General features: G+C 53.7%; 1 non-coding gene across 1 annotated transcript; it reads right to left on the bottom strand.

Annotated features, from left to right (window-relative positions):
• LOC118344979 lies at positions 1-148 on the bottom strand (the record flags this gene model as incomplete). Its single annotated transcript, XR_004798692.1, has 1 exon — positions 1-148. It is a non-coding gene; the product is annotated as a 5.8S ribosomal RNA (ribosomal RNA).
• Positions 149-214: the final 66 nt, after the last annotated feature.

Consider the following 214-nt stretch of genomic DNA (forward strand, 5'->3'; position numbering starts at 1 on the left):
AGGCAGACGTGCCCTCGGCCGAATGGCTTCGGGCGCAACTTGCGTTCAAAGACTCGATGATTCGCGGGATTCTGCAATTCACACCAAGTATCGCATTTCGCTACGTTCTTTATCGATGCGAGAGCCGAGATATCCGTTGCCGAGAGTCGTTATGTATCATGGTAAAGATGTCACCAACAACGCGCACACCGTTTCCGGGGCGCCCGTGGTTACT

The sequence above is a fragment of the Juglans regia genome, unplaced genomic scaffold, assembly GCF_001411555.2.
Source record: "Juglans regia cultivar Chandler unplaced genomic scaffold, Walnut 2.0 Scaffold_10599, whole genome shotgun sequence".
Taxonomy (NCBI): domain Eukaryota; kingdom Viridiplantae; phylum Streptophyta; class Magnoliopsida; order Fagales; family Juglandaceae; genus Juglans; species Juglans regia.